Source organism: Cebus imitator, unplaced genomic scaffold, assembly GCF_001604975.1.
Source record: "Cebus imitator isolate Cc_AM_T3 unplaced genomic scaffold, Cebus_imitator-1.0 Scaffold179, whole genome shotgun sequence".
NCBI classification, from domain to species: Eukaryota; Metazoa; Chordata; class Mammalia; order Primates; family Cebidae; genus Cebus; species Cebus imitator.
Genome location: NW_016107494.1, coordinates 2,418,677 through 2,426,805, shown reverse-complemented (window position 1 = coordinate 2,426,805; position 8,129 = coordinate 2,418,677). Strand labels below are relative to the sequence as shown.

Sequence of the window (8,129 nt, the reverse complement as noted above, 5' to 3'; positions counted from 1 at the left end):
GGGATTACAGGCACGCACCACCATGCCCAGCTAATTTTTTGTAGCTTTAGTAGAGACGGGGTTTCACCGTGTTGACCAGGATGGTCTCGATCTCTTGACCTAGTGATCCACCCGCCTCGGCCTCCCAAAGTGCTGGGATTACAGGCTTGAGCCACCGCGCCCGGCCTAATGTACTGATTCTTAACCAAAATACTTCATTCCTTGATCTTTCTCCCTTAATGTTTCTGATAGAATATGTGTAAAACACACATTTAACAACTCTCATACTACTTCTAAATGTAACCATAGTGTAAAACAGAGCAGCTGTTGCTATGAGACCCTTCACTTTCAAGTTTACAGTATTAATGTTGAATTAACAGACTGGCATACTTATCTATGACGTAGGTAATGAAGGAAAAAAAAGTACACCTCAGTAGACTCAACAAGGATATCACAAGTAATGACTAGCAAGCAACATTTTGTGAAAAATAAAATGTAGGCTTATTTTCAGGCACAAGAAATGCTAAATGAAATAGCTTACTTTTACCTTAGACTTTCTCCCAAATTATGTGATTTCATTCCAAGAACAAGAATCACAGCTTACTACCAGCCATGCAAATGTCGTTTTAGGAATGCACACAAATTTTACCCAGTATCTTAGTTCCCATTTGTCCCACTTGTTTAAATCTATGTATAATTTAAAAGCCAAAACTAGATATTTTAAGTTTTCCTTCTAACTAAAGTCAAAACTATTCATTTACCAAATGAATTAACTGAATACAGTTAATTAAATCTTTTATTTATAATTGTAAATTGGACCACACACTTTCTCACTTAATACCTATTATATTCTGTTTCCCATACGTCTCTATAAGTAGAAGTATTTGCTGGAAGACAATAATCTGCTCATTAAGTAGGCACTTAGAAAAAGCAGTGATCTGCAACTACGAAATTCATATCTGTATATTTACCTTTTGAGTTACAGGAAAGCACTTCTCTGGCTATTTTCCCAAATAACCTGGGTAAGTCTTGGGAAAGTCACTGCTTAAATCTCACTTCATGACAGTTTCTCTTCCTCCATAAATGAATTTTTGAGAGCCATGTCTACACTTCCATCCATTACATAATACATGTCATCGTGGGAACAGTTTTCTGAACAAGAAATAGCTTAACTGACACTAACCGATAAGTAGGGCTAGTGAATACCGTAATCTAACGGGGAGCAGGAATCCATAAAAGAAGATTCTGATTCACAGTGCTAAGTTGTGAAAGAGTGATGTGAAGAACACTGAACGCTGCTTACTCTTAGTAACATTTCCATACGAAGTGATACACATGCCCCCAAAATGTTTTCAAAGCACTTGACTCCAAGAATATTTCTCAGAAATTGAGGGGCCGACTAAAAAAATCAAAGTTTCATTTCATTTTTAAAGTTTTAATAAAGACTGCAATAAATATAACTGCAAATGAGAAATAAAAATCCAACAATTTATGTGTTCAGGCTATACGCGGTTCCACGGCAAAATTATAAAAAAAAAAAAAAAAAAAAAAAAAAAAAAAAGAAAGAAAAAAAATCCAACAATTTGGCATTGAATACAAAATGTCTAAAAGTCAAGGTCCACTGAGCAACACACTGTAAAAGACGGTTGTACTTTAAAACATTTAAGCATTTCTCCTGTAATTAGCTCCAACAGAACTGTTTAAATTGTTCACTTCATCCACCCAAAGCAGTCAATCACAACCACCTGCAACTATTACTCAGAAACGTGTCTTCCAAAGCAACCACCTGAGTCTGGGGCCTTCTCGCAAGGGTCCATAAAGCCTGGGTATAAATAGATCTTTTAGGCTCAGGGAAAAACAAAACTAACAAACAAAAACTGGAAGACACCACCTTGAAGGAGCCAAGTGTAATGCGACCTATACCCAAATGGTGGGTGCCACAAAGAAGTTGTCTGAATCGAAGATCTCCCTCTTCTTGGGTGTAAAACTTTCAGATACATCCACGCTTACAATTTACCTGAGCCAAAGCAAGAGGATTGTCTTCCCTCTCCCACCTCCCCTCCCACCCCGCCAGAGGAAAAAAAGAATCGAACCCTAAAGTAGAAACGTGAGATCTAGTGCAATAGGTTCTCCAACTGCCTCAAAGGCAACATGCATGGCTCATCTTTCTTTTGAAATACAACGCTTCATCTTTTATCTCACCATTTCATCAAAATGAAAAGAATCATCTTCAACATTTTACATCACTCACCTAACCCACAGATCCACCCTGACCGCACCCTAACCTCATGGCTCCCTAATTTCCCCGTCTCCCCACTACCTCGTCCGCAGTCTCACGACTCCTAAGCCTCCCACCCTCCGCTCCCCGAGTGCCCAGAGCCCCTGCTCCCCGCCTCCCACCTCCCGCCCGGGGCTCCCCACATCTACCGCCTCGGCTCCCGCCCAATCCCAGAGCCTGGCTGGGTGGAGCCCGCGGGTGGGCGCCGGTGGTCCGCGGGTCTGGGTGGGGCCCGCCCCTCCTCACCCTCCGGGCTAGCGAGGAGGGGGAGGGGGTCCCGATGCCTCACCTACAGCTCCGCCCCTCCCCGGGGGCGCGCTGCCCTACCCTGCCCAGCCCAGCTCGGGCCGTGAGCAAGAAGGCGGGTAGGAAAGGCGAAAGCCTCAGCGCTAGCGACAGGGTGGAAGCTCTGGGTCCCGCGCGACTTCCGCGCTGCCGCCGCTGCGGCCGTCTCACCCTCGGGGCTGCCGCTGTTGCTGCCGCTGCCGCCCGGGCGCCGCCGCCGCCACCACTACCACCACCACCGCCGCCGCCGCCACAGCCACAGCCACAGCACTGCCCGGGCGCCCGCGACGTCACTGCGCCCCGCCCCCTGCGCGAGACACCTAGTCCCGCCCTCAGGCCCGCCGCGGGACGCCGCGCGCCTCCCCGGCCTCCTGGGCCGGCTGCCTCGCTTTTTCTCAGCCTCCCGGGAGCGTGACGCGTCGGCCCGGGGACCTCCGGGCGCCTTTCGGGACACGCGGGTGAGGGGCTGGGAAGCGGGGGAGATTCGGCGCCACGGTGGTGGATCGGCACCGAAACAGAATGATGGGCGCTTAGCGTCCTTGCGTACACACACACATACACTCTCACACACGACCCCTGAGGCCAAGGGAGGGGAGAGCCGGGGCCGGCTCCGCGAGCGCAGGGCGGCGTTTGTCTCCTCCTGCTTGCCGTAGGAAGTGGACGCTGGAAGCCCGAGGAGCAGCGTCTTGTCTTCCCAAACCTAAGCGGAGCCCCACCCCCTTCTCGTGGCCCGTTACCCACGCCCGTGGCCGCAAGCGCAGCGAGAGCAGTGCCGGGATCATTTCGGGCTACCGGGTTAACGCTTTGTGCCAAGGAAGCTTTTTTTCCCCTTAGCTTCGCCGAACGCGGCCACGAAGTTAGTGGTCATCTGACCTGAGACGTGCGGCATTGCGCACACGGGCATCGCCGAGGACCCCAGTACTGGACGTCGTGTTCTGTGGTGATCCGACCAGGACGTGGGGAGCGTGGGCGGAAATTAGTGTCCACGCTCCGACCGTGCACTGTGCCAAACACTGCTTCGGGAGCTGTTTGTTTAGCCTCCGACAGCTAGGCAAGGGGGCGGGCGGCTGGGTCCTGTAGTCTGGCAACCCGATTTTCTCGTGCAGACTCGCAGCCGGTTTTGTTTTTTGTTTTGTGTGTGTGTGGTTTTTTTTTTTTTTTTTTTTGGAGGCATGCAGAGGGTAGCCATTAATGTAAGGATGTACATAAGCTATCTCTAAACCAAGAAAGTAAGAATGGTGTGAATTATATTTATTCCCAGACGTCCAGTGTTTATTAAAATAATTTTCGGTGTCCTTGAGAGGAGTTAAAAGCCATCATTTTACTCCTACTTACCCCCACCACCATAATTAACCACTTTATATTGCCTCCTAATCCCTCCAACAAATTCCAGTCGCTCCTCAGTGTTCACATGCATTCACTCAACAGTTTCTACTGTTTCATCCTGCCCGGACTCTAATTGTTCCCTCCCAGGATTGACTCGCACTTGGATCATTGCAGTTCCTGGGCCTGCTGTCATCTCCCCCTACAGTACTTCCTGCATATGACTACCAACTGTTAGAAGATGTGCTGCCAGACCAGCATTTCATTTCTTGGACATCCGGCTAATTACCCAGGAAAAGTCATCCTTTGACTATTTTTCATGACCTTTCTCATCTGACTCGTGGTCCCCCCATCTTTTTACTCCCTAGCAGTGTGGTAAGGTAAGAGAAAAGTCAACTAGGAGTCAATAGATCTTTCTGTTCTCATTCTCCCACTGTCTACTTGTGTGGCCTCTGGCAAATCATTCTACTTCTGGTCTTACTTAACTGTAAAATGAGGTTTGAAGTAGGTGTCTGAAATACATCGTGTCCTTAACATATGTGGATCTGGAGAGTCACGTTACTAAGCACTAAGGTATACACAGAAATACTGTCCTAACACCAATTCAGATTTTTATTTTTTGCCACCACGCTGGCAAAAAATATAATTTCCTACCCTGCTCCAGATATCTTTTTTAAAACCTACATTTAGGATTTTTGATTAAAGCTAGCTAACTGAGCACATATATTTACTGCCTCTTCTTCCTGAAACCCAATAGAATGATGATAAATGAAAATGAAAAAAGATAGAAAATCAGAAGGGGGCCATCAGAAGATAGTTTTTTTTTTAATTGACATGCAAAAAAAGTAAGTGTGGTCTGACAAAATAAAATGGAGAAAACCGTAATGTAGAATGGGTGTAGAAGGTACTGCAGAAATCAAGGGGACATATCAGCCCAGAGTGCTTTAGGGAAACTGAGATTTGGAGATACCTACAAGAGAGAGCAAGAGTGAGAAGCTGCGTTGAAAACAGGTAAACTAAATAAAGGTCTATATAAGGAAGAGCAGAACCCTCCCTATATCTCAGAAACAATATCTAGGCATTTATCCCAGTCTAAAATTAAGCATTCTCATAATCTGGGGAGATATGGGACAACTGAGTATTGAATGGCCTAAGACTAAAGCATTCTTTATCCTAGCACAGTAGCTGGTTTCCTACACACTCCTACTTCACTTTAAAGTGAAGTTGGGTAAGTTGACAGGAAATTCCTGCTATGGTTTGGATATGGGTTTTTTTGTCTCCACCAAATCTCATGTTGAAATTTTATCCCCAGTGTGATAGTCTTGGGAGGTGGGGCCTGGTAAAAGGTGTTTGGGTCATGGGGGCAGATTCTTCATGAATGACTTGGTGTCATTCTTGCAGTAGTGAGTTTCCATACTTGCAAAACTACATTGGTTATCAGGAAAATGGATTTGTTCCTTCAGTTTGTTGTAAAGCCAGGAATCACCTCGGGTTTGATCTCTCTCTGCATGTCTGCAGACACTTTCCCTTGATCTCCCCCACCATGTTTTGATGCAGCACAAAAGCCCTCACCAGAACTGAGCAGAGGCCTGTGCCTTGCTTCTTGTACAGCCTGCAGAATCGTGAGCTAAGTAAATGCATTTTCTTTATAAATTACCCAGTCACAGGCATACCTTTATAGCAACATAAAATAGACTAAGATACCTCCCAAGTTCACAAGACTCCTCATCAGCATTCCAACTACCTCATCTTATATATGAACAGACAACTAAGAATTATTAGATATTTAAGAGAAGTCTCATCCAAGTCACAGCACCAGAAGAAAAAAAAAAAAAGGAATTCTCCAATGTGGAATGTGGGGGAGATAAACAGAAACTGCAGAGATTTTAGAAAACCTAACTAGTATGCTAGCATACTCGGATGAAGTAACATCCAAGATTTAAAAGTAGATCTTGGCCGGGCACAGTGGCTCATGCCTATAATCCCATCACTTTAGGAAGCCAAGGTGGGCAGATGACCTGAGGTCAGGAGTTTGAGACCAGCCTGGCCAACAGGGTGAAACCCCATCTCTACTAAAAATACCAAAATTTGCCTGGTGTGGTGGCAGATGCCTGTAATCCCAGCTACCCAGGAGGCTAAGGCAGGAGAATTACTGGAACTCGGGGTGGGGCAGAGGCTGCAGTGAGCCAAGATTGCACCGCTGCACTTCAGCCTGGGCCACAGAGCAAGACTCCATCTCAAAAAAGTAGATCTTGAAATGTAAGAAATTGGCCCAATTATACATTTAATTAAAGTATTGAAAGATAAAGTCACTGAACTTTAAAAAAAAAAAAAAATAGAGGCCGGGCGCGATGGCTTAAGCCTGTAATCTCAGCACTGTGGGAGGCCGAGGCGGGTGGATCACGAGGTCAAGAGATCGAGACCATCCTGGTCAACATGGTGAAACCCCGTCTCTACTAAAAATACAAACAAAAAATTAGCTGGGCATGGTGGTGCGTGCCTGTAATCCCAGCGACTCAGGAGGCTGGGGCAGGAGAATTGCCTGAACCTGGGAGGCGGAGGTTGCGGTGAGCCGAGATCGCGCCATTGCATTCCAGCCTGGGTAACAAGAGGGAAACTCCGTCTCAAAAAAAAAAAATAGAAGAAGCCTGGGGAACATAGGGAGACCCCACCTCTATAAAAATTTTTAAAACTTAGCCAGGTATGGTGATGTACACCTGTGGTCCTAGCTACTCAGGAGGCTGAGGTGGGAGTATTGCTTGATCCTGGGAGGTCAAGACAGCAGTAAGCCAGGATTGTGGTGCTTCCCCCCAGCCTGGGTGACAGAACAAGAGACCTTATCTCAAAAAACAAAAGAAAAAGAAAATAGGGTCAGGTGCAATGGCTCTCACCTATAATCCCAACACTTAGGGAGGCCAAGGAAGGCAGATTGTTTGAGCCCAGGAATTTAAGAGCAGACTGGGCAACATGGCAAAACCCTGTCTCTACAAAAAAATTAGCCAAGCATGGTGACTTGTGCCTATAGTCCCAGCTACTCAGGTGGCTGAGTTGGGAGGATGGCTTAAGCCCAGAGGCAGAGGTGGCAGTGAGCCAAAATAATGCCACTGCACTCCAGCCTGGACAGCAGAGCCAGGCCCCATCTCAGGGAAAAAAATAAATAGAATAAACATATAAAGAGTTGGAAATTCTGAGAGAAAATAAGACAAAGAATCAGTTCAACCGTGCTATTATATGAGAAAGAGAAAACAAAGGAAGGACAGAAAATTATCAAAAAAAAATGCAAAAAAATTTTCTAGAACTGAAAGCATCCACTAATACAGAACTAAAACAAAACAAACAAACATTAACCATGTGAAATGTTTGAACTCTAAATATAAAGAAGATTCTAAGTTTCCAAAAAAGGAAAAAAATGGAGCCCATAAAGTAGCAGAAATCAAACTGGTGGGCCAGGCAAGATGGCTCACACCTGTAATCCCAGCACTTTGGGAGGGAGTTGTGGATGAACCATGAGGTCAGGAGTTTAAGACCAGCCTGTCCAGAGTGGTGAAACCTCATCTCTACTAAACATACAAAAATTAGCCAGTCATGGTGGCATGTGACTGTAGTCCCAGCTACTCGGGAGGCTGAGGCAGAAGAATCGATTGAACCCAGGAGGCAGAGGTTGCAGTGATCTGAGATTGCATCACTGCACTCCAGCCTGAGTGACAGAGCAAGACTCCATCTCAAAAAAAAAAAAAGTCTGGGCGCAGTGACTCATGCCTGTAATCCCAGCACTTTGGGAGGCCAAGGCAGGCAGATCACCTGAGGTCTGGAGTTCAAGAGCAGCCTGGCCAACATGGCGAAAACCCATCTGTACTAAAAATACAAAAATTAGCCACGCATGGTGACAGGCACCTGTAATCCCAGCTACTCAGGTGGCTGTGGCAGGAGAATCACTTGAACCCAGGAGGCAGAGATTGTAATGAGCTGAGATTGTGCCACTGCACTCTAGCCTGGGCAACAAGAGCAAAACTCCATCTCAAAAAATAAAAATTTAGGAAAAGTTTTTAAAAAAGAGTCACTTAAACGTGCTCAAGCAAAATGAGGGATAAATCAGGGTATCTGACAATATCCAGCAATCACTAGATCCAATTCAGGAAAACAGTAAAGGGAAGTCCAAAGAACTAAGTTAGATTGGAACAGAAGGATAGGAGTTGTGGGAGAGAAAAACTCCCAGAAAAGAGAAAATTTAACAGAATAATTGGTTACTATGATTTAAAAAAAA

General features: G+C 45.7%; 1 protein-coding gene across 12 annotated transcripts in view; it reads right to left on the bottom strand.

Annotated features, from left to right (window-relative positions):
* Positions 1-2,783, bottom strand: part of ERC1 (ELKS/RAB6-interacting/CAST family member 1) — a 540,801-nt gene extending 538,018 nt beyond the window's left edge. For 7 of the 12 annotated variants that reach the window (XR_005202930.1, XR_005202929.1, XM_037744582.1 and 4 more), the window contains exon 1: positions 2,547-2,765. The gene's annotated coding sequence lies outside the window, so the exon portion shown is untranslated. Of the gene's footprint in view, positions 1-2,546 lie in introns of all 12 variants that reach the window. The other 5 variants (XR_001830104.2, XM_017545489.2, XR_001830105.2 and 2 more) reach the window with 4 other exon arrangements.
* Positions 2,784-8,129: the final 5,346 nt, after the last annotated feature.